General features: G+C 41.1%; 1 protein-coding gene and 1 long non-coding RNA gene across 2 annotated transcripts in view; one reads left to right on the top strand and one right to left on the bottom strand.

The window, feature by feature from the left end:
• Window positions 1-26,306, top strand: part of MID2 (midline 2) — a 393,352-nt gene that overhangs the window by 125,854 nt on the left and 241,192 nt on the right. The window lies entirely within an intron of this gene.
• LOC142659445 (uncharacterized) lies at window positions 5,215-16,676 on the bottom strand. The gene is made up of 2 exons (XR_012850328.1): window positions 16,473-16,676; window positions 5,215-5,729 (listed from the first exon to the last, which is right to left on the bottom strand). It is a non-coding gene; the product is annotated as an uncharacterized LOC142659445 (long non-coding RNA).

The following is a 26,306-nucleotide window of genomic DNA, read 5'->3' as shown; positions in this document are numbered from 1 at the left end:
TCGGTTTACAAGGCTAATTTCCCCTCTCTGTTTGTAGAGCTACGTCAGCTAATGGCCAGGTGGGATCCTCTTCCCATGTCATTTTTTGGGCGCATAGCGGCGGTCAAAATGACCTTGCTCCCTAAATTACTGTACTACTTTGAGACTTTGCCGGTAGCAGTACCTATGAAGGAATTGCGGGCCATGCAGTCTTCTATCCTCAGGTTCATATGGCACTCCGGCAGACATCGAATTCCGAAATCAGTTTTATTATCGGGTCGATCTGCGGGTGGGCTATCGGTCCCTGATGTGGTGAAGTACTACTGGGCGGCACACCTCCGTCGCATACCCAGCTGGGTGTCTTTAAGGGCGTACAATAAATGGACCGAAATAGAGAAGCTATGGATGGCCCCGGTCCACCCAAACTCCCTGTTATGGGGTGACCCACTGGTAATGCCGACTGCATCTTTATTGGGTCCCATGAGATTTCAAAGGGAGGTGTGGGAAACCTGTAAAAACCGCTTCCATTTGGCATCGGGTTGCCCGCCCTTGACTTCGGTACTCTACACTCCCACTATTCCGGGGGGCACTACCTCCCGAATAGTCCGATTGTGGACGGGAATTGAGGTATTTCACCTGGCTGATATGGTTGATCCCCACACGCAAGAGCTTCACCCATTTTCATACTTTCAAAAACATCATAATATTCCCTCCGCTGCGTTCTTTCACTATCTTCAGGTTAGACATTACATGCAGCAAACTTTTAGATCCACGCGGGTTACTGCACCTACAAGCTTCGAAAGGTTATGTCGGTATGCTACCACCACTAGGGGGCTTATCTCAGCCATTTATGCATTATTGCTATCCCCGGAGGGTTCCCCTCCGCCTGGGCATAGATACATGTTGAAGTGGGAGGCCTTACTGAATAAATCCATCTCGCTCTCATTGTGGCAGATTATTTGGTCGCAAGCAGCTAAAACCTCCATCTGCACTGCATATAAGGAAAACCAATATAAAATCCTTATGTTTTGGTACCATACCCCTGCCTTTCTGCATAGCTTCAATCCGGGTATTCCGTCGGATTGCTGGCGATGTAGAGGTCAGAGAGGTGATCTGTTCCATATTTTCTGGAGCTGTTCACTGGTACAACAGTATTGGTTGGAAGTTAAGAACTTGGCATTGGCGGTGTTGCAGCAGGATATTCCCTTAGACCCTCTTCATTACCTCCTAAATGTTCCCCCTAGGTCTTTGGGGAAATCACCAGCTCGACTCTTTCGACACTTTCTCACAGCCGCTAAGACGTTGATAGCATGGAAATGGAGACAGACAACCCCTCCCTCCCACATCGACTTAGTAACTAGAATTAGGGAAATACGTACAATGGAGCATATGACGGCCTCTATGGACAATGAACTGGACAGGTTCAAAGTGGTGTGGGACCCGTGGGACAAGTATTGGATACAGGGAACTCAAGATTAGGTGGTAGGTGGAGCTCCGACTATCCCCCCCCCCTCACCCCCTTAAACCCCTGTGTTTTTTCCCAGATGTTTTGTCTGTCTATTGAAAGTCACTGTCTTACTATGTGAATTGCATGGCCCTTCATGCTGCTCTAAGTTATATGTATATTTTTGAAAAATTTTCAATAAAAACACAGTTGAAACCAATATCATACTACAGGCCGCTGCACAAGAGGCTGTAATCTGCAGATATGCAGAGTAATATTAATAAGTGGATATTCCCTGCAGTCCTGTATATGTTTAATGTATTTACACCCCAGCTGCTAAAGGAGGGAATTTTAAAGGGGTTTTTCTGTTTAAACAATCCCTTTTTGTTATAAGGGCCCCACGACGATAAGCTGATCACAGGGTTTACATCTGCTAAAACCCCCAGTGATGTAATCTCTGGATGAAATCAAAAGTGGTCCATTTCCCTGCAGCGCCACCACAGGGAAATGAAAGTATTACACAGACCCTATTGAAATCCATTTGAATGCTGCTGACTAAATGAAAAGTTCCTGCCCTCTATTTTGGTCTCTGGGCTTTTGAATCCACTTGTTTCTTTCACTTCGATCCATCTCAAAAATATAAGTTTAGTTCTGGATTCTTAGTGATAATTGATACAACTGGGGAATTTTTTTTCTAATACTCCAGTTTTTTTTTTTTAATAATTGCACTATATTAGGGAACTGTTGTGTAAGCAATTCTCTGATGTATTTTCTAAGTAAAAACTGGTCTGTTCAGTGATAGCAAATTTAAGATATTGGTGAAGCAGCGGACCTGCATGGAAATTCTCGTCTTCTCATTTATCACATTTATGAAAAAGAAGGCTGAGAGCATGGATGTCTCACAAATTAAAACATATATACTACAGTCTGCACCTCACGGTCAAGGAGATAACTGTATATCCACACACATGTTTACACAGATATAATTGGGTGTGGAATTTTAATTTAATGTGGTGAATCTTATTAAAGGGCTTCTGCCACTTAACAGAGCCCATGTTAACAAGACATCTATGAGATTAGGTAAAGTCCAAGCGTTAGGGTATGTTCACATGCTTACTAAAAAACGTCTGAAAATACGGAGCTGTTTTCAAGGGAAAACAGCTCCTGATTTTCAGCCGTTTTTTTAGCAACTCGCGTTTTTCACTGCATTTTTTACGGCCATTTTCTATAGAGTCAAAGAAAAACGGCTCCAAGAACGGTTCAAGAAGTGACATGCAGTTCTTTTTCGCTGCCTTTTTTTACACGGCTGTTTTTCAAAACAGCCGCGTAAAAAAACGCCCTGTCAGAACAGAACGCCGTTTTTGCCATTGAAATCAATGAGCAGGTGTTTGGAGGCGTTCTGCTTCCGATTTGGAGGCCATTTGGAGGCCGTTTACGACCCCTAAAATGGCCGAAAATAAGCCGTGTGAACAAACCCTTAATGTGCATCTAGAAAACATACTTCGATTGTGGGGCCATTTGATCTCCTATTATGTGCTCTTGTGAACACTTTAGCCAATGAGATGCAAATAAGTAACAGTAATTCAGCATCTGATTGGGCAAGAGGGCTTAGAAGAGCACATTTGCATGCAGCAAGGGAGATCAAACCGCTCTTTGATCAGTGAATTGGGGAGGTGTTTTGTAGGTGTTTTTGTCTGGTCACAGATGTCCATTAATGTAATAGAGCTACATATATATAAGAATGTGTATGATGTAACATTTTTGGGAATTATATTAGATTTTGTATCATGTTCCCTTTATTTAGGAGGCAGAACTAGATTACGTGCTGGCCTTTTACTTATGAGTAGCTACCGAGCCTCCCACGCACTTTATTATAACACAGCGCTATTGTTTGCTGCTAGGCTTTGTTCAGACAGCCAGTGTTTGTAAATTGGCCAGCTGTCAGGACTTCTGCTATACAGAATATCACAGACAAACTGGCAATTTTGCAATTGTGCTTTAGCAGGTGAACAACCGTATAAAAACGGATTGTTCATATCTAATGCCGAGACATCTGCAGGCAGGCAGAGACTATTGCAGCGTGTGTGCTTATTACATTCCTAGGAATAAATCATAGCAGGTTTCAACCCGTGTGGCTGCTATTAGGCCCAAATGATGGGCAGATGAGCATAGTCTCCTACTGTACCTCACTTATTCTGAAGGGTCTCCACTCCCGCCCCCCTGAACTGCAATTAGATTCCAATTAGGTCATTGTTTCTTTCTTATCAATAAAAGCAATGGAATAATTAAAGGAAAATTCACTCAGTGGTGAGCACGGTGGTTGTAATAATTTGCTCTTGAAAGGGTAGTCCTAAAATGGACAAATAACACCCATCCACAGGATAGGTGTTGTGTCTGACTGCTGGGGAGGTCCACCAATGGGACACCCACCGATTTCTGCAAAAGTGGTCCCGAGCCCCCTGTTCCTCCTCACTGCACCCATTGAATAAGGAGGTGCTTGAATGGAGCGTTGGTCGCGCATTCGCTGGGCGACCCATTCAATATCTATCTGTACTAAGCTATCTCTGTCAGTCCCATAGACATTGAATGGAGCAGCAGTGCACATACTCGACCTCCGGTCCGTTGAAACTTCTCACTGCGGTCATTCATCAGAAGGAAAGGGGTTTTGGGACCCCTGTTCTAGAGATCGTGGGGTCCCAACGATGGGGACCCCCTGTTATCAGACAATTATCACTTATCATGTGTATAGGTGATAATTGTCTATTCTGGGAATACCACTTTAATATGTTTTATGTGTATGCTATGTGATGTTTGTCTCTGATAATTTGCTACAATGTATCAGTGTGTAAAATGTATCGGCCCCTATTCAATACCTCTCAGAAGATGAAAACTGATGAATTTCATTGGTCAGGCTTTTTTTGTCCCAATCCCCTGAAAACACCCAAAGGAAGGTCACATGTTCACCTTGACACTATTTACAGCCTCCGTGTAGATGATGCCACACACCTCCCTGCAGATGATGCCACACACCTCCCTGTATATGATGCCACACACCTCCCTGTATATGATGCCACACACCTCCCTGTATATGATGCCACACACCTCCCCGTATATGATGCTACACATCCTCTCTGTATATGATGCCACACACCACCCTGCATATGATGACACACACTTCCCTTGTACATGATGCCACACACCTCCCTGTAGATGATGCCACACACCTCCCTTTATATGATGCCACACATCTCCCTGTATATGATGCCACACACCTCCCTGTAGATGATGCCACACACCTCCCTGTAGATGATGCCACACACCTCCCTGTATATGATGTCACACACCTCCCTGTATGATGCCACACGGCCTCCCTGTAGATGCCACACAGCCTCCCTGTAGATGCCACACAGCCTCCCTGTAGATGCCACACAGCCTCCCTGTAGATTCCACACAGCCCCCCTGTAGATGCCACACAGCCCTCCTGTATATGATTCCACACAGCCCGATGTATATGATGCCACACAGCCCGACATCAGACAATCACCCCCTGTTATCAGACAATTATCACTTATCATGTGTATAGGTGATAATTGTCTATTCTGGGAATACCACTTTAATGTGTTTATGTGTATGCCATGTGATGTTTGTCTCTGATAATTTGCTACAATGTATCAGTGTAAAAAGGTATCGGCCCCTATTCAATACCTCTCAGAAGATGAAAACTGATGAATTTCATTGGTCAGGCTTTTTTTGTCCCAATCCCCTGAAAACACCCAAAGGAAGGTCACATGTTCACCTTGACACTATTTACAGCCTCCGTGTAGATGATCACATTGCAAGTCTTTGATATGAGTCTTATGGTACAGAAATAAAAGCCTGGCGTGCAGCGCAGCTTATATCAAACACTGTCTACCTTCAGTTTCTCAGTACAGGACAGTAGGACACGAGCTGAAAGCAATGGCATGTAGTTCTTTGCCTTCTCCTACAAAAGGTGCACTCTCTTAGATGTGTGATCAGATACATTCACATAAACAGCCCATGGCTCAAGTCAGATAGCAGAGCTGAGTGCAGTTTGATGAAAACCATCAGGTCCGCAGAGTCATCCTGTAATCTTGTTCATGCTTTGCAGCTTTTTCAGAGAGTCTTTGCTGATCATTTTCCCTGTCTGATATAATGTATAGAGGTTAAATGATCTGTGAGCCTTTTAGTAATGTTCCTTTATGTTCAGAAGATGATCACTGAGCTGCAGTGTGTTGATAGGAGATTGAAATTCTGCAGCTTTTAAACTCCCACATACAGGTCATAGCTACAAATATAATAAATAACACTTAGAAATCAGTTTAGTGGCACAGAATAGCATATATTTTTTTTTCGGGGGGGGGCAAGACCTATGCTTTAGATTCGTGCCCCTGATCTTTTTAGATCATAGCAAAGCCCCTGTGATACAGTACTAAACTGTGTGAAGTCATTAAAAGGAACAACACAAACGATGACAGCATTATGTTACAAACGGATCTGGAGAGGTTGGAGGTTTGGGCAGAGAAATGGCTAATGAGGTTTTACACTGATAAATGTAAGGTTATGCGCTTGGGAATGGAAAATATGTGTCATCATTACATACTAAATGGGAAAATACTGGGTAAAACTGACATGGAAAAAGACTTAAGAATTTTAATTAACAGTAAATTTAACTGTAGCAACCAGTGTCAGGCAGCTGCTGCTAAGGTAAATACGATCATAGGGTGCATCAAAAAGTGCATATGATGAGAACATAGTTCTACTACTTATAAACTCCTTGTAAGAGCGCACATGGAATATTGTGTACAGTTTTTGGCAGACATAGTAGAGCTTGAGCGGGTTCAAAAGCGGAAAACTAAAGTAATAAATGGAATATGTGGACTACAGTACCCAGAAAGATTTTAAAAATGAGGGTTATTTAGTTAAGAAAAAAGACTAAAGGGCTGACATTATAACTATGTATAATTATATCAAAGGTCAATAGAGATCTTTCTCTTGATCTATTTATAACCAGAACTGTAACTACAAGAAGGTGGCATCCTCTACCTCTAAAGGAAAGAAGCCTTCCACATCAACATATAAGGGCATTCTTTACTGTAAGAGCAGTGAGACTTTGGAACTCTCTGCCATAGGAAGTTGTCATGGCGAAATCACTAAAAGAGTTCAAAAGGGGCCTGGATACCTTTCTTGACTGTAATAATATTACAAGTTATGGGTACTAGATTAATGTAGATGGGCCATTGATTCAGGGAACCATATTTGGAGTCGGAAATGAATTTTCTCCCTAAAATGAGGAAAATTGGCTTTTGTGCCAAGGTTTTTTTTTTTTTTGCCTTATGCCTTATTTTTTGCCTTTAATTGATGCGTGAAACACGGACAGCACACGGATGTGCGTCCATGTGCCGTCCGTGATTGTCATGCACCCATTGACTTCAATGGGCAAGTAGGTGCGTGAATACGCCCATATATAGGACATGCAAAAACTCACGCATGTGTGAATAGCCCCATTGAAATCGATGGGTCCGTGAGCTGTACGTTGTTTCAATGTTCCTAAGTCCGGTGAAGGAAAAGGTTATTGCACATAAGAATGATCAGAATAAAAGAATCACCAAATATGTTTGTGTTTTCGTCTTTATATCAATTACAGAAATCTGCTCCATGAAAATAATCTCAGGAAAATTTCCTAGGCATTTGATCAATTAAAAAGATCTTGTAGACAAATTTTTAATTGTAGTGTTCTAATTTTATTAGTAGGTACATGACTTTCATCTCTACCTCAGATTTCACTCCACAACGTTACCACCCCTGTGTGCTGTAAATCCTTAGTTACTGGGTTACCCGGTGATGCTTTAACTCTGCATATTTAAGTATTTTTCTTACTTTCTGATGTCTGGATATTAAAATAAAGGAATAATCAATTCCTAAGAGCCATGACACTAATGAAGCTGATAAGGCAATGTTACATTAATAGCATAATGTGCGGTACCTGACCGCTGCTTCTGTTGATGAAACTTCTGACAAAATTTTACATAAATTAGGTTTTGAATTTAAAATGTTTGAATTGGATCAGACTTATTAATTTGGAAAATATCTAATTACATAGGGAATAGATTCCCAAACATTGGACATTGTCTATTTGCCCCACAGCGGATATTTTCCAGAAGAATGGGTCACAAGGGTGTTTTATGCTTCCATTTAAAGATTTGTATATTTAAGACTAGTGTATTTCAACTTCATTGCAGATAACTGAGCTCATTGCCTTTCTTCTAATAATAAATGCCCTCACTGCAATTGCCAGTCATATGTCCGCTGAGCAAAATGCTTGATGAATATGATAATTCATCCCTAGTAATTACTGAACGGCTTTGAGAAGCAAGCAAAACTGTCATGATATAACTAGCTACTGTACAAGCAATAAAAAACTGAAGCCACTATGTCTAGAAGACGACAGAGGCGGAACGTGCTTCACATTGATATCACAAGTTAAAATTGCTACTATGCTGGAATAGAGTCAGAGGTAGACTTTGACTACAACTAGTTCACTGTGCTTAAGGTAGTCACAAAGTAAGGCCTCATACAAGTGGCCGTGCCCATAATCACAGCCTGCGATTGTGGGCACGGCTGGCCGCCGAGGGCCGTAGCCCGCATTTTCGGGCCATTCTCCCATACAAAGTATCGGAATACGGCCCGTAAAATACGAAAAATAGGACACGCTCCATAATTCCCGGCACAGTTCTACGGCACGGACACCTATCCATAGATATATAGTACTGATAACGTATTTTTAAAACAGAGGTAATTTTATATGGGCTTGAATCAGATGGGCTGCATGAAACAGTTTTTATGGCCCCAGGTTGTCGGACCTGATAATTCTATAAGTATGGGGTAAACAGGAAGTAGTGATAGACTGGTGAAAGCAAAAGTGGAGCAGTTGACCGTAGCCACCAATCAAGATGCTCCGGTTTTGATAAATCTCCCGCACTGTAATTCAGAAAAAGATAAGTATCTATTTTAAAAAAATGTATTCATTAAACTAGCTTTTATGCCTGGCGTTACTCGGTAGGTTGACTTATGGTATAGATTGAGTAAAAGCTCACAATTTAAATACCTCTCAGTATGAATTTAATTGCTACCTCTCGATATGAATTTAATTGCTAGAGAGTGTAAATAATGTTATTGGAAGCATAAAAGAAATTAAATGAATCAATACATTCATTACAGATTTATATAGTGTTGATTTAGGACTGCATGTTTCTATTCCAACGCTTTCTTGTAAACAATGTTTTTCTGTCTTTTGATCCTGTGCCAAGATGTAGAGATTCTTTCCAGTGCCGACTCTGGAGCAAGCAACATATAGATGCCCATGGGAAAAACAGTGACTTTGAAGGTGTATTCCGGACACTTTCATGGATTGACCTTGAGCCTTGTTAATTGTCATTGCGAAGGCTAGGCGTACTGGGAACTGTTGCTGCTTGAACTCAAAAGGAACATCATTTGGAGCGAGGGGAATGCAAGGAATAAAGACAACTTCCCCCTTGGCACATCCTGTTAGTATGGTGGCCTTGATGACGTGATCCATCAACTTCTTGACACACAGCCTCGTCCCGTTGCAAAGTTTCGGAGCGTCAATGTTTCTCAACAGCATGATAGGTGAGCCAACCTTCAACATCAATCGATGGGCAGGTAAGCCAGGCGGCTCGAGAGAGTTGAGAAATTCTGTCGGATAGTACACCTTCTGATCGGGGTCAATAACTGTGTTGGTGGACTTGTACAGCTTTGCTTGACCTGACACAGTCATTTGAATTTGCTGATTGATGGCGTTTAACAGGATTATTCTTTGGAGCCAGTATTGCCCATTGACATAACCATTCATGATCTCTGTAGTTGAAGGTGATGTTGGGAAAGACACTGTTTGTAAGCTCTTCCACCGACTTGTGAAAATTTGCGAAATCATCATGGAAGCTGATTAGATCCATCCCATTGTCAACTTGAACATCTCCATTCCCCAGATTGAGTAATCTGCTGGCAAACTCACCAGCTGTGGCATCTCCATCCAGATGAACTCGCATATTGGTAGTCGGACTCATCTTCTTCACATGCCTCCACAACACCGACTGCTTCAAGCAAGCTTTCAATTCGTCTGCTGGTGTTCCCTTCGGAACAATAGGCAACGTCTGACGGAAATCACCGGCCAACACCAAGACGACACTTCCAATGACTGTATTGTTGCCACGCAAGTCCTGCAGAGTTCGATCCACAGCTTCAAGCACCAACTTGTGTGCCATCGTGCATTCATCCCAGACAGTCATCAAACAATCTTGCTGGACATTTGCCACACCAGTACCTTTGCTGATGTTACAAACAGGAGACGCATCTCCAGTTAAGTTGAGCGGTAATTTGATCACTGAATGTGTAGTTCTGCCACCATCAAGCAATGTTGCCGCAATGTCTGAGGAAGCAACAGCCAGAGCAATACTGGATTGTTAGATCTTTGCCAACAACAGGTTTATGACAAACGTCTTTCCTATTCCGCCAGGAGCATCCAAGAAGACAATACCACCGGTGTTTTTCACAACAATGTCCAAGATGTGATTGTACGCCTTTGTTTGGTCAGCAACCAAAAGAGGTTCATTTGTTGCAAGATAAGTCTCCAGAGCGCTCATGTCATAGCTTGTTTCTCGAAGCAATTCCCGTCCAAGTCTTTCCATCGCGGGAAGTCCCAGTTGCTCAAGTCTCTTTCCAACCATCATGAGGGTCTTTTCTTCAAGTAGGATCAATGACATGTTGAACATTTGCGGAGTACAGCTGTCCAATTGGAGTCCCGGGTTTTGCCGTCGTGCTTGCAGAAGAACATCCTCCGAGAGGTGCTCTTTGTACTTTTCCCACAGTTCAAGTGGCTTGGATGGTCCACACGTCGTGAGAGTGACAGCAAATAGGTTTCGTAAACTTGCTGGTAATTGACAGGTTGCTGCTTCCTCTAAAGTCTTGTCCCAATGAGAATCGCTTGCCGATAGGTTGTACAAACATGGTCGCCAACAGTTTTGAGGCTAACAAACTTTAACGGACCTGCTACTGTGTGAAGAAGCAACCGGAGGAAGAAGCACTCGGGGTTGTTTTGATGCACTGTGTGAACTCTGCCAAGAGCATCACTTGACTTGATTCCAACATGACCTTCAACTGGTGTTCTTTGGACTCTTCGCTTGAAAACTCTTGTAGATTTATTCCACGTATAATACTTTGGAACATCGCAGTATAGGATTGCCGTTGCAAAGTCATCTTGTTGGCAAAGCTTGAAGAATGCTGTCAGCGTGGTGTCTTTAGGCTGCAAAACTTGTTGTGCAGCAGTTTCCTCGGTGAAGTAGACCCTCTATCCATTTTCCAAGTGGACGTTGCGATGAACTACCGTCATATAGCGGTCGTGAAGCCATACAGCCTCATTGCTACTGATGTAACGTCCAGTTTGGAAGCGATCGATTTCATTAATTGTTCTTTCTTGTCTTTCTTGGCGATTGATTTCATCAGTTGTTCTTCCTTGTCTTTCCAAGCCAAATGCTGCTTGATCCGATCCTTTGTTGACATATTTGCAGATGTACTTGATCGCCTTAACTGAGTTGCAATATTCAACATTGACGTGAGATTTAAAGGTCTTGGAAAGAAATGGCGAGTAGGGTACCATCCATCTGTTGTCGACCTCGATGTCCTGGTAACTATTGCCAATCTTCATCAATGCAGTGAACCCCCTCTCTCCCATTTTTCTTCTGCGATAAAGTGGATAACCATCATCTCCAGACTGAGTTTCATGGATCAGCTGTCTTGGGAATCTCTTTGAACAGAAGCCATCTTTCATGCATGGGGAACTTGGATTCAGTTTTCCACATGGTCCATGGACCATGTTCTTCATGTTGATGTCGAATACTTTTTGATCTTCTTGTGATTTGGTCGGATCTTCTCCTTCAGCCAGATCAGTATATGTGCGTGAGGCAAACCTCGTTTTTGCCATTCGATTGTGCACATGAAGCATTGAGTTTCTCCAAATACCTTGCCCTTCATGAGGACATTCATGAACTTGATAACCTTTTGTCGAAAGACTCGGGCGGGCTACCAGATCGTGTCTATCAGTTGCCGATTGTTCTGGCAAGAGCTCTTGGCGAATTTCTTTCCATGTTGGGTTGCACGTAAAGGTAATAAACAGGTCAGGCCTTCCGTATTTTCGCACATATGTCATGGAGTCTTGAGTGTATTCGTGCATATGTCGAGGGCTCCCTGTGAAGCTGGAAGGCAAGATAACCAACTGGCCAACATTGCTCGTGTTTCCATCGTTGACGACAACATCTCGAAGGTGGATATAGCTTTCAGCGTGAAGTGCCTTCTGATTGAAACGGATGAAGCAAAGTCGCTCCGTTTAAATTTTGGCATACATATCAACCAAAAACTGATGGAAAGGATTTCGGCACATCAAGAGGTAATTTAAATGGCTCGCCTGCATCATAATTTGATAGGCGTAGAAGGCCATGCACGAAACTTTTTTCCCGGCGGTAACATTTCCGGTACTTGGATTTGTTCGGAAGATTTGAATATCGTATTCGTCTTCGCCTTGCCAAAAGATCAGTGGATACTGAAGTGCTTCATATGATCGATGGGTTTCAGAAACTCTCTGCAGTTGATTATAACGCTTCTGCAGCACAATATCTCGATTTTCAAATTCTCCAACGATGACGACAGCAACTTCATTGACAGTTGGTGCGTTGTATCGCCGCTCATGCTCTCCTGTTGGCCTTCGGTCAGCCTTGATGACCACTTTGTAGTTATCCGAAGTCATCATTTCCAAAGAGCTCTTGAATATCTCGACATAACAGTATTGTTCGTGAAGCATCTGCTGCAGTTCCAGCAAAATGTCGGCCCGAGTTCCAGGGACGTTGCTCTGTTGTTGCTGAACTTAAAGCTTTTCATCGCCCATGAAATAAATCTGCAGAAACTTTGGTGGTTCATTGGGCAATGGCAGGAGCAATCCAAGTCAATGACAAACTTATCCCTAAATTTTGAAGGTGGGCATGAAGCCTCTCTCTCGAATTTCATTCACACCAAAAGAAGTCATCTGAAAGCAAGAGTTGTAGCGCCTCAAATTTCCCAGAAAGTGCTTGGTTTGGGGAGTGTTCGCAGTCATCAGTGACTTGAGTGGTTCTGGTGGTGCAGTAAGTGGGGGTAGTTGAACTTTGCCAGGTGGCTCTGACTTCCACTTCTGGGCTTCACAATGTTCACAGGTTGTGTCCATGTTTCCAATATTGACCAAGTCGTGCAGATCATATTCGATTGTTGGGTCGTATTGCATAGCAGCTTTGTTCATGCAATCCCAAGATGTTCGTCAAGAAACAATATTTCTTGCACCTTGTGCTCGAACCCGACGTTCAGTCACTTGAGGTGTTTCTTCAGCTCTTGCGGACGCTTGTCGCAATCTTTGATCTTCAAGCCGAGCATTGGTCATTTCTGGCGTTTCTGCTGCTCAATGTATTCTTTGAGCCAAGCGTCGACCTTCTCTTTGTTGAGGAGTTTTTCTTTTGGGAGCCATGGTCAGTGAAAAGTAAATTTCAGTAAAAGTGACTTTTAAACCAATCAAAAGTGGCAAAAGGAGGCAAACTTTGTTCAATGTCCAATGCAACCACAAATCGCTATTCGTTTGTTTTTGAACCAATCAAAGTGACTTTTAAACCAATCAAAATCTGCAAAAGGAGGCAAACTTTGTGAAATGTCCAATCCAGTCAAAAATCGCTACTAGTTTGCTTTACAACCAATCAAAAATCTCTATTGGTTAGCTTTTCAACCAATCAAAAATCACGATCAGGCAAGTGTGTACTTCGATGCAAATTGAAAAGTGAATGGCAGTGAAAAGTAACTTTCAGTAAAAGTGACTTTCAGTAAAAGCGATTTTTAATCCAATCAAAAATCGTAAAAGGAGGCAAACTTTGTTCAATGTCCAATCAAAAATAGCCATTCCCTGATCGGGCTTCAAACAAACAAACAAACAAACAAACAAACTTTATATAGTTCTATCCAGTATCAGGCTGCTCACACCAACTGCCTTTGACTGTAACAAGATGGCTGCCATCACCATAGTAACCAGCACAGCACATTGAGCCGCATTTATCAAAACTGTTTAATAGAAAAACATATCCTGTGGCCCATAGCAACCAATCAAAGCTCAGCTTTCATTTTTTTTCCCACTGCGCTGGAAATATGAAAGCTGCACTGTGATTGGTTGCTATGGTCAACAAATCCAGTTTTTTTATTAGACAATTGTTTTAACCCCTTAATGACCAGTCTATTTTAAAGAGGCTCTGTCACCAGATTTTGCAACCCCTATCTGCTATTGCAGCAGATAGGCGCTGCAATGTAGATTACAGTAACGTTTTTATTTTTAAAAAACGAGCATTTTTGGCCAAGTTATGACCATTTTTGTAATTATGCAAATGAGGCTTGCAAAAGTCCAAGTGGGTGTGTTTAAAAGTACAAGTCCAAGTGGGTGTGTATTATGTGCGTACATCGGGGCGTTTTTAATACTTGTACTAGCTGGGCGCTGTGAAGAGAAGTAACATCCTCTTCTCTTCAGAACGCCCAGCTTCTGACAGTGCAGATCTGTGACGTCACTCACAGGTCCTGCATCGTGACGGCCACATCGGCACCAGAGGCTACAGCTGATTCTGCAGCAGCATCAGCGTTTGCAGGTAAGATCGACTTACCTGCAAACGCTGATGCTGCTGCAGAATCAGCTGTAGCCTCTGGTGCCGATGTGGCCGTCACGATGCAGGACCTGTGAGTGACGTCACAGATCTGCACTGTCACAAGCTGGGCGTTCTGAAGAGAAGAGGATGTTACTTCTCATCAGAGCGCCCAGCTAGTGAAAGTATTAAAAACGCCCCGATGTACGCACATAATACACACCCACTTGGACTTGTACTTTTAAACACACCCACTTGGACTTTTGCAAGCCTCATTTGCATAACTACAAAAATGGTCATAACTTGGCCAAAAATGCTCGTTTTTTTAAAATAAAAACGTTACTGTAATCTACATTGCAGCGCCTATCTGCTGCAATAGCAGATAGGGGTTGCAAAATCTGGTGACAGAGCCTCTTTAAACCTTAATGACCAAGCCATTTTTTACGTTTTTCCATCGTCGCATTCCAAGAGCTATAACCTTTTTATTTTTGCGTTGACATAGCTGTATAAGGTCTTGTTTTTTGCGGGACAAGTTGTATTTTTTAATAGCACCATTTTGGGGGACATATTATTTATTGATTAACTTTTATTTACTTTTTTTTGTGGGGGGAATAGAAAAAACCCTTAAATTTCGCCACTCTTTTTCGCGTCTTAAATCTACGCTGTTTACCGTGTGATATAAATAACACAATAACTTTATTTAGCGGGTTGTTACGATTGCAACGATACCAAATTTGTATAGTTTTTGTATGTTTTACTACTTTTACACAGTAAAAACGCTATTTTTTCAAAATTATTTGTTTTTGTGTCTCAATATTTGAAGAGCCGTAACGTTTTTATTTTTTCGCCGATGCAGCTGTATGAGGGCTTTTTTTTTTGCGGGAAGACTTGTAGTTTTTATTGGTACCATTTTGGAGTAGATGCGACTTTTTGATCACTTTTTATCACATTTTTTTTAAAGTCAGGATTCACAGAAAACAGCAATTTTTCCATAGTTTATTACATTTTTTACGGCGTTCACCGTGCGGGTTAAATAATGTTATAGATTTATAGTCGGGGTCGTTACGGACACGGCGATACCAAATATGCGTAACTTTTCTACTTTATTTTGTGTTTTTAATAGTAAAGCATTTTGTAAGGGGAAAAGCTGGGTTTTTCATTTTTTTTCACATTTTTTTTTAAATTAACTTTATTAAACTTTTTTTAAACTATTTTACTAGTCCCACTAGGGGACTTTAATATGTGATTCTCCGATCGCATTTCTAATACACTGCAATACTTTTGTATTGCAGTGTATTACTGCCTGTCCGTTTAAAACGGACAGGCATCTGCTAGGTCATGCCTCCGGCATAGCCTAGCAGGCATTCATTACAGGCAGACCTGGGGGCCTTTATTAGGCCCCCGGCTGCCATTGGAGACACAGACACTCGGCGATCGTATCGCCGGGTGTTGGTGGGAGAGAGAGGGAGCTCCCTCCCTCTCTCCAAAACCACTCAGATGTGGTGCACGCTATTGCGCACCGCATCTGAGGGGTTAAACATGTGAGATCGATACTAATATCGATCTCACACGGCAGAGCAGGAACGCCCCCATCCCTCAGTTGCCTCTAGCAGCTGAGAGCAGGGAGATTTGACGCTCCCTGCTCTGTTTACTTTATCCTGATGCAGTGCCGTAAAAAGGCATATTCATCAGAATAAACCCGTTAGTGGCCGCCGTTAAAAGGCGTATTGGCGGTCACTAACGGGTTAAATGAGGTTCAATCTTCTCCCATAAGTTCCAAGATGTCTGCCATTGCAACCAGCACAACACATTGTTCTCGTATAAGGCACAAGATGGCTGCTATCACCATAGTAACCAGCACAACACATTCTCCTCATATAAACTACAGTGGCTCTCATTATGAGACATATATATTATCATAATTTTCAGTAAACACTAACATTCAAAGTCTAATTTATATCAATAACCAAAAGAATTGTCTGTAACATGGATATGAAAATCAACGTTATAATGGATTGTGTCCATAATAAATCTGGAGACATTTCCATTACAGAGACGTCCCGTTACTGCACAGAGTGTTATGGTGTGGATGAACAAATAGGTTATAAGCTCACTCATACCCCTCCCCCGTACTATTTATCATTACCAATCAACCCAAATCCATAGTAGCAAAGCATTGATGACTCGCTCCCTTTCTGCCTGAAAACACACATTTGCATAAACACCACCTTTCCTAACCCGGCTTGCTGGACTGTCTCCCATAAAACGGGATTGTTGGCAAATATACCAAAATATACAACCTGCCTATATATACTAACCTTTATCCAGTATAGTATTAGGACTGTGATGTCTCCCATGTTACATGTAGGAAGTTTTTCTGATCATGTCCCAGGAAAACACAGCAGAGACGGCTTCTCTTTGTAGCAGGAGATGGAGTACGGTCTTGTGAGGAATATTGTGCGTCCTCTCCTGGATGTGGAGTCTGGTGGCAGCAGGCGGTGTATTAGATGTGTGTCTGGTCTCTGAATAATGTACCGGGAGGCAGATTATGATGTCAGCAGCAGCAGTGTGACATCACTCCGGTTGTTACATCCCTACCAGCAGCCAATCAGGTAAGCTTTTATAATTTCCAAAGCAGGTATTAAATATCCAAGCAGCGATCTGATTGGTTGTTATGGCTTACAGATGACGTGATCCATTTTAAACCAATGAAAAATTGGGCTTCAAACAAACTTTCGAAAATATATAATAGATATTAACACCATTTTATAAACGGTTGACACTGTTCTTTGGACTTAAAGGTATTGTGCCATAAAGATATCCCCTTTGTAAAATAAACCAGGCCGGCAATCGGCTGATTGTTGTGGGTCTGGATGAAGCTGCAGCCAGCCATATATTTCAGTAATATGTAGTATAGAATGCCAGCTATTCACATGGATGGCTATCTGCCCTGGCTAATAGAGGGCAATCCTGAGCGGAGGAACCCCACCTGTGCTTATGGGACAACCAGTTTTGAAGTGTGATACAAATCTGTAGGTAAAGTAAACTTCTGGCTCGATGCCACCATGAATACTATTCTAAAAATAGCAGCTTCCCAGTATAATGTTATACAAAATGATGTCTTTACAGGAGAGAGCTGCATGTTTCTGTTCTTGTGCTGCGGAATACACAACAGTTTACGGCAGCCTGTATTCTCTCAATACAAGGCATATGCTGATATGGATCCTACAAGTTATAAATGGAGAGTTTCTGATTTTGACATTAAATAGGGGAACTGCTAGAGTATACTGTATAAGTATTCAGATGACACCACAATCCTACTATCTGCAGTGCTAGTGATATTTTTATGGTTCAGTTACAAATTCATATGTGGTCAGACCTTTGTGATAACATATTTTACTTGTTTAATGATCCTTTTTTTTATTTTCTTCATTTTGTGATGTCTTGTATTAACCCCTTCCCACTCCTGGACATACTATTATGTCATGATAAGCACATTGTTCGTATAATAGTATGTCCAGGATGAAACACAGCGCCGTTCACGCCGGGCGTGTTCATGAGCTGTGATAGCTGCTGTTTCCGACAGCAGGCTATCACAGCTCAGTGTGCAGGGATCAATCACGGTGGTCCCCGCCGTTTAACCTCTTAGAAGCTGCGTTGAATAGCGATCGCGGCTTCTTAGGGTTATACCACCATCGACGGCCCGCTACATGATAGCGGACAGCGATGGCTGCTATGGCAACCGGAGGCCTAACAATGGCTTCCGGCTATGCCATCTATGGAAGCCTAATGGGTCCTGACAAATTCATAGCAGCCATTGCCACCCACTATCATGTAGTGGGCTGTCCATGGTGGATTAACCACTAAGAAGCTGCGATCGCTATTGAACGCAGCTTCTAAGGGGTTAATCGGCGGGGACCACCGCGATCAGTCCTTCCACACTGAACTGTGATAGACTGCTGTCGGAAACAGCAGCTATAACAGCTCATGAACGCGCCCGGCGCGAAGAAAGTCAGGACCCACTATGCTTGCTGTCAGCGAGTAGCTTGCAGCTCTAATACACTGTAATATGCATGTGACCAGGGCCTCCTGCCTTCAAGTCCTCTAATGGGACAAAATAAAAAAGTTTAAAAATAAAAATTTAAAAGTTAGGGCCTGTTCACATCACCGTTCGCTTTCCGTTCCAGGGTTCCGTCGGAGGTTTCCGTCTGGTGAACCCCGCAACGGAAAGTGAAAGTGAAACCACAGCTTCCGTTTCAGTCACCATTGATAGCAATGGTGATGGAAACATCGCTAATGGTTTCTGTTCATCACCATTCCGGCAGGATTCCGGTTTTCCGACGGAATCAATAACGCAGTCGACTCCGCTATTGATTCTGGTGTTAAAACGGAAACCTGCCGGAATGGTGACGAACGGAAACCATTAGCAATGTTTCCGTCACCATTGATATCAATGGTGACTGAAACGGAAGCTGTGGTTTCACTTTCACTTTCCGTTGCAGGGTTCACCCGATGGAAACCTCCGACGGAAACCCCGGAACGGAAAGTGAACGGTGATGTGAACAGCCCCTAATAAAAGTAAAAATCCCCCTTTTTCCCTTATCAGTCCTTTATTATTATTATTATTATTATTATTAAAAAACAAACAAACAGATAAACAAATAAACTATACATAATTGGTATCGCTGCGTGCGTAACGGCCTGATCTACAAAATAATTTTGTTATTTATCCTGCGCGGTGAACGCCATAAAAGAAAATAATAATAAACCATACCAGAATCACAATTTTTTGGTCACTTCACCTCCCAAAAAATTGAATAAAAAGAGATCAAAAAGTCGCATGTACCTAAAAATTGTCCTGATCGAAACTACAGTTTGTTACACAAAAAACAAGTCCTCGCAAGGCTTTCTTGAATGAAAAATAAAAAAGTTCTGGCTCTTAGAATAAGGTAACACAAAAAGTGAATGATTTTTAATAAAAAGTATTTTATTGTGCAAATGCCATAAGACTAAAAAAAAAAACTATAAACATGTGGTATCGCTGTAAACGTATCGACCCACAGAACAAAGTGTATATGTCATTTATATCGCACGGTGAACGTTGTAAAAAAAACTGAAATGGTAACTAACTGAATTTTTATTCAAAATAGAGGAAATTGCTGCTTATGTTCTAAGCCTTGTAATGTCCTAGAAAAATAAAAGAATGTTCAAGAAAGGATGCCATCATATAGAAGACATATGGGAAATGTGAAATAGTAACTATTTTGGGTGGTATAACCATCTGTCTTACAAGCAGATACACTTAAATTTAGAAAAATTCTATTTTTTCCACATTTTCTCTAAATGTTGCTATTTTTCACAAATAAACACTGAATATATTGACCAAATTTTACCACTAACATAAAACCCAATGTGTCACGAGAAACCGATGTCAGAATCGCTTGGATAGGTATAAGCATTCCAGAGTTATTACCACATAAAGTCACACGTCAGATTTGAAAAATGGGCTCTGAAAACTAGGCTGCGTCCTTAAACATTGATGTCAGTGATACTTTGTCTATTTTAATGTCATTTACTTTATTACTATTGGAACAAATTCTCTAGTAATGATGTGAGTAATGATTTAATAAGAATATTAACTGATGTTTATCTTTGTGACATCATCAGTGATATCATCAATATAGAGATGAGCACTAATGCCTTTTTTGTGATGTCATTAAAATCTTTCCAGTACGGTTACAGTACCACCAGTAGTGATCACCCTGGGGGTATGTGTATACACAATGTGATGACGATAAATTATTCTGAAACTGTTGACTGCAATGGATCATTATATTTATAGCATTTCCAACTAATTATAAGCCCAGTGATAGTAAAAGACTCCAGATCGATGGTAATTTGTACTGGTTTATCTAGAGTAACCATTGATTACGCCGGCAGTAATGAGTCTGGTCTCATCAGGGTGGGGGTTGTGTGTTGTTTTATTTCGCTCTTCGTATAATGCTGCCTCTGATATATTGGCTAATCATAAAGGAAATTTTCATTGTGAATAAAATTGAATGTCCTGAATGCACTGCGGCTCCTTCACACAGGCACACGACTGCCTGACTCATTTTTTTTTTACAACAGAACAGGGAGACAGTATTTCAAAGCTTCATTATGCGAGTTATGGTTTTTGTCAGACACATTGTAATAGCCTAGTCAGCTCCTGCGTGATAAAAAAATAATCTCAAAACCAGTGCACCTTGCAAAGCACCTTCCAGGTTTACAGGGCAGTGAAGAAGTTATATATAGGTTTAGCTGCCCATATATCAGCATCACGGGTGCCATCAAACTACATTAAACTAAATTATTTTCTATATTGAGAGACAAACTCAACAGGATATTAACCTAGTTTTATCCCATATTGGTTTATTGTAGAGAATAAAGAGAAGAGGATGATTGAATACTGGAAATATAACTCTATAAAGCTATTGTTGTATTGTAAATTGTGTTTAACAGACTCCTACAAACGTATAATATGCAAATAATAGACATTATTTAAGGATGCAGCCGTCGATAGAACGGTGTGAGGGCTTGTTTTTTGTGGGGTGGACTGTAGTTTTATTGGTACTGTACTATTTTCAGGTGCATATGACTTTTTGATCACATTATACAATTTTTTTCAGTGTTTAGCCTTGGGTTAAATAACATTATACTAGAATAGTTCCGATATTTTTTACAGATGCGGTGATACCAATTATGTTTATTTTTTAAATTTTATATTAAAAATGTAACTCTTTCGTACTTTTTTTTTTAGATCCCCATAGGGAACTTCATCGACTTAGATTTGTTACTAGTATGATGAACCTGTGTGTCAGATTTACACAGGAGCCAGTTTGAGCACAGCCGTCAGTCAGCTGGACTGATGGATTTTTAAAGCGCTGAGATGCAGCTTCTATGTATCTCAAAATCTAAGCAACATTTTTAATAAAGATTTATCCGAAAAACGTTTTCTTAATACAGCAATACATACTTTTTTTTTAAAGTAATGACAGCCTTTAAACCCCTTTTAAAATCCTGCATTTTCCCTTGAAATGTCGCTAACTTAAAGCAGGACAGAACTGATATAGAGCTTGTGCTTGATTTATAACAGTGTGTAGTGTTAGACACATTTATCACAAGTTCAAAGAATATATATTTTTCCAAAAAAGCATACACACCTCGGACTGGAGCAGATAAGGACAAGTAAAGTCCAAAGCACCAATAAAGCAAAAACTATAATGTGTACTTTACCGCACTAACAGCCTGTGTTCGAACAGATCCATCCAGCCTCCTCACATAATTGGTTGTTCCGATCTTGTCCCTACCATCCACGAGTAGACGTGCACCTGCACTAGTATCGCTCTGTGTAATCCTGCTGGGACTTGTGGTTCTATCCAGATACGATATCCACTCCCATAGAAAAGTATTAGACAATAAAAGATCAAGGGTACGTAAAACGGCACTTCAGATAAAGAATAAATATCCCCAATTTTAAAATTTTCAGGCAAACTTTTGTACACTAATGTGTTTTGAGATCATGGACCAGACATATATCAGAAGATAAATAATATATTTTTCGGTAGTTCACTCTATATACTAGTATGTATTTATGTACTTTAATTCATACATTTACCTTCATGAATATACACTTTTTATGTATTAGGGCAAAAGAAAGTAGAAGATGAAGGAAGAAATAGAATTCTTAAATGAGAGATAGATTAAATGTATAGACAGAATAAAAGATGAGAGAGATGGAAAAACCTGGGCTGCTTGAGCAATGAAATATTGCATTGTGAGGTGGTGGGAGCCTGGAGCAAGAAGTTGGGAAAATATAGATTGAGGGAATAAATCAAAGAAAAAGGAGTGGGAGAGAACACAGAGCAGATTCAGTAAGATGAAACGCTGATACGTTTATTTACTGTCACTCTCTTCTTCTCAAGTTCATTTTTAAGCACTTCCAACAACTCAGCATTATTACTTCAAGTAATGTAATGATGAAATGACTATAAATTGCCGTTTCATGCTCAACATAATGCATCAGATTCTTAGAGACTTACAGGTAAATGGAATGTGATAGCCAGTATTAAGTTGTCGCCTGACATACATGTATTGACACCATAACGTGTTTTTGCATTTTACTGTGCATCCATATCTTTTTACACAGGGGCATAGCTATAGGGAGGCATAGGTACAGATGCGTCCACTCTTAACTTTGCTTAAATTTGGTTAAGGACTTCAATTTATCATGAAACAAATTCAATACAATAACGCAACATGCTGACAAAAACCTTGACAGGCTGCAACTCGCATCCCAACCACTCGGTGGCCACAAATAGACACATATAATATAGACATCTCGTGACAGCATTTCACAAAATCATGTTGTTTTTATAAAGCTGGTATCTTGGACCAAACATCTTCGGATATGTTTAGATAAGAGAAAAGGTAAGGAAGGACACATCTGTAGCAGTCACACATGGTCCCTGATGTCTGACGGGGATCTAAGGCTCCTCTGATATGAGAAGACTCCAGTATTATAAGTGGTAAGTGAGGCTCTGTTACAAATTTGGCTTTCAGGCCTCAAGCATAACCTCTGTTAATACAATAAACTCCTGTATTCTCTGGTAGCCTTTTCTGTCTCCGGAACCATATAAACAGATATAAATGGTTGTAACAGGCCTGAATTTTTACCACTGAGTACCACAGAGAGACAAGATGAGCACTAATATTGACGTCCAAGGTAAGGTACAAAAGGGAAGGGTGACCGAATGACTAAAAAACCTGCCCATGACAGCTAATATGGCTTAAAAGTGTAATTGACAGCTATTTCCTGTCTGATACACTGAAGTCAGGGGAAATCGGAAACACAAGTAGCTAAGATGACACAATAATGACAACACACAATTACTGCAAATAAAGATTCAGGAGGACAGTAAAACTTTCATTCTTGGCTGGAGGCCTGCGTATTTAGCAGTTTATTGTGATATGCAATTCCTTTCCTATCAAATTAATTCCTTTGTCAAAATCAGAGTAAGAATAAAAAATGGCATTGCAGGCTAGAGATTCCGGTCTGGATTCACTTATCATTTGCAACATAAGAATATATATGTATGAGTTAATACAAATATTCATATAAACAAAATTTATTTTTATTTTTTTACACCAAATATGGGGACATATCTTTGCCAAGGGAACTAGAAAAACATAACGAGCCTTTCTATGAGAAAGTTTTCCTTCTTCTTTAGAGATGCAATATCACTTTTGGTGAGGTAAAAAAAAAAACAGGCAGGAAAAATGATCACCTCATTCTAGTATGAGCTAAGCCTTTCGTATTAGAATTATATGACACATGCCACTCCATTCATTGTTTCTGGCACTGATGGACAAAGCCGAGGGCTGTACTTGACTGTTTCCGTCATAGACTTCGAATGGAGTGGCAGCGCGTATGCTCGACCGCCCCTCCATTTAATGTCCTCCTTACTGCAGTCGAGCTGTTCTCACGATCAGTGGGGGCTCCAGCGATCAAACAAATATCACCTATCCTGTGGATTGCTGATTATTATCGATTCTGGGAATACCATGTTGAGGCCATGTTCACACATTCAGGATTCTATCAGGATTTAGGTACGGATTCAGCTCCTAAATCCTGATAGATGGGGTATTTTATTCTCCACTTACATGTTCAGGATGATATACGCACGGAATACTAAACACGCTGCAGATTTTAAAATCTGCAGCATGTTCACTATTGCCGTGGATTTCGCACTACAGATTAGCTCCATTGACTTATAATGGGGCTTCCCGCGTACAGATCTGCTGGCCAATCAATGACAGAAATCCTAGTGGAAGCAAATACTGTGGAAGCAAACAAGTAGGTCAGACAGAAGCCACGTGTGAAGGGGAAGGAAAACCCAAAACGTCAACCAGGAGGCCCATTGAGCTATCATTATTATATGAGCTATCATATAATAATTATAATGATGAGCTATCATCATTAGTATATCATTATTAAATTATTACAAGAATGCCTCTTGAGTTTCCACAATTCTATTTATTATTTATAGACTTGTAGTTACAATATGATATATTACTATGTAATTATATATAGTTAGATATATTGTTACTTGAATATCAACACAATAGTCTTTTTTCTCTACTTGTCCTATCAACTAACTGTGACATCATAATTGACGCAGTGTACCTGTTGGTACAACTTTTATTTAGTCTGTTATTTTACTTTTTCTTTATTGTATGTCATTTTTCTATGATTAAGAGTCTTCTCCATGAGTAGTTACTATTGTTGACTACAGATTATTTGTTTAGCCCCTTCCCGCAATTTTTACGTAACTGTATGAGTTTTTGTCGATAGATAAAATAATTAAAATTGGGTTTAGGGAATTCGTTTTATTGTTCTGTAAAAAAAAAAACACACAAAAAAAAGTTTTACGTTAGTTTTGACACCTGTGATACTTGCTACTAACTGCCCAGTGACACAGGGAGTTTTTACTTTAGGGTTGGGGTTTGTGCCCCATGTGCCTGAATTTACTGCAAATACAGACATCAATGTAGATACCTCAGGTTTCATTGAAATTAACTTTTTTCAACTGTTTTTCACTGATGACCTTTTGAACATGATGGTGGCGCAAACAAATATCTATGCAGAGAAATTTATCGCCCGCAATCCAAATTGTTATTATGCCAGGCCTCAAAAATAGACCCCTACAAACCCCTCTGAAATTCACAAGTTCTAGGGCCTTTTATTGAGTATGGGCATTACCAAAAAAACCATCATGATACGTTCTTATTGGAACAGAGACATCCTTTATCATTCCCCTCTGTATTTTCTTGCTATGTCCAGGACCCATTTTGAAAGTATGCTAAAATTCCTTCACTATAACAATAATGATGAGTTCCCACCCCCAAACAACCCCAATTATGTTAGACTCCATAAAATTAGGCCAGTAGTTGACCACTACAACTCAAAATTTAGTCAGGTCTATACCCCACAAAAATACCTAGCAGTGGACGAATCCCTAGTCAACTTTAAAGGCAGATTACTTTTACCCCAGTACCTGCCCAACAAAAGGGCTAGGTATAGCGTGAAGCTGTTGAAGGCCAGCAAAAATGTGTCCGGGTACACACTGTGCTTTGTGTATATGAAGGGAAGGCTTCAAAGATTGAGCCACCAGATTGTCCCCCTGTACTGGGAATAAGTTTGAGCATAGCATGGGATTTGTTCCACCCCATACTGGACAACGGATATCACTTGTATTTGGACAATTATTACCAACAGTGTCCCCAACTTGAAGTGCCTTGCTGCCAGGGGCACACTATGGCAAAATCAAAAAGGTCTCATCAAGTCCTTTATAGAACAGACACTGCACCGAAAGGAAAGCAGGGTTGTCTGCTCTGAAAATGTAATGCTTGTCAAATACTAAGACAAGCGTGATTTTTTGTTTTGACCACAGTCTGATTGATCCACCCCAATCTGGGGAGCCACATAGCAGACCATCAAGCCTGTGTGCATCCAGGACTATAACTGATTCATGGGAGGGGTGGATCTTTCGGACCAGGTACTGCAACCCTACAGTGCCCTAAGAAAATCTAGGGTATGGTGAAAATCTAGGGCATGGTATAAAAAATTGGCTGTATATGTACCTCACCCAAGTAGCACTCTATAATGCTTTTGTTCTCTACAGAACAGCAAGCAATAGGGAGACTTTCTTGGGATTTCAGGAAAAAAATATAAAACACCTGATCTTTGGTCCCGGTGATCATGTGACTGGTCACATGATCGCCGGGATACCGTTAGTGGCAGACTGCTACTGGGTCTTACTAGACTCAGCACAGCCCTATTAGTGACAATAGTCACTATAAGAGGGCTGATTTCCCCTGTAACTAGGGCTGCTATGCAGCCCCAGTTAGGCCTCATGCACACGACCGTAGCCATGTGCACGGCTGTGATTTTCGGGTCGGCCAGCAGCGGACTGTCAGCCGTGAGGCGAGCCGCCCGCAAATCGCGGGCCAGGCACATGGCCGCGGCAATTATTTTGAATGAGCCCGGGCCATGCAAGGACCGTAAAAACTATGGTCGTGTGCATCGCCCCATAGACATGAATGGGGCCGCA

The sequence above is a fragment of the Rhinoderma darwinii genome, chromosome 8, assembly GCF_050947455.1.
Source record: "Rhinoderma darwinii isolate aRhiDar2 chromosome 8, aRhiDar2.hap1, whole genome shotgun sequence".
Taxonomy (NCBI): Eukaryota; Metazoa; Chordata; class Amphibia; order Anura; family Rhinodermatidae; genus Rhinoderma; species Rhinoderma darwinii.
This window is presented reverse-complemented; position numbering and strand designations above follow the sequence as displayed.